Raw genomic sequence first — 873 nt, 5'->3', positions numbered from 1 at the left:
GTGTAATCTGACTTATGGTGTCAACTTTTGGACTTATGGTGACAAATGTTTTTTTGTTTGTTTTGTTTTGTTTTTTGTTGTCATTTTATGTTATGAAGGCTGCATGATGCTCTGTCCCTTCTGGTTATGAGTAGACTTATCACTAAATCAGAAAAAGTGAAACTCCCCTCTAAATTCACTTTTGGTGRTTATCAATATTGCACCTGTTCATTGGGTAAAGTTATTAATGTTAGTTTTAAACATGAAGTTGGAGGTCATCATTATTTGGCACAATGACATGTTAAAATTAAAAATAAATCAATAAACAATATAAAAGTAAAAGGCACCCCTAAAGTCATTCGATATGATAAATTGTGACACAATAATTAACCTTATCTCAGCTGTAGCAGTGAGTTTAAAACAGGATGATGGAACTAGTTTAATAAAGAATTTGTCTATGAAATAATTATTAAATCAAGTGTTTATTTATGTAGGTAAAAGTATGTTTAATGACCTGTTAAAATACACCAGAACGCTGGAAATGGCTTCTATTTTGTTCAAATTTTTCTGGGGGAGGACTCCCAGATCCCCAATGTGTCCCCCCACTTTAAAATGGTTCTAACGCCCATGTTTATAAGGTAGTCACTGCCTGTATAAGGACATAGGAAATGATCAAAACACAAAAGATTTGCAGAAAATTTCAAGTAAAAAATGATGTAATTTTCCTGGCCACCCCTGTGTGAGTAGTGGTCCCAGTCTGGCCACCCCTGAGAAAAATGTCTGGCTCCGCCACTGTCTCTACTCCTCATCAGAAGCTGCTTTTTCAAGATTATTACAATTCTCAGCACACACGTCTTCTGCCAGGGTCTGAGCACCAAAACTTTCAAAGCATTA

Source organism: Austrofundulus limnaeus, unplaced genomic scaffold, assembly GCF_001266775.1.
Source record: "Austrofundulus limnaeus strain Quisiro unplaced genomic scaffold, Austrofundulus_limnaeus-1.0 Scaffold168, whole genome shotgun sequence".
Taxonomy (NCBI): Eukaryota; Metazoa; Chordata; class Actinopteri; order Cyprinodontiformes; family Rivulidae; genus Austrofundulus; species Austrofundulus limnaeus.
Note: the sequence above shows the minus strand (reverse complement) of the source record.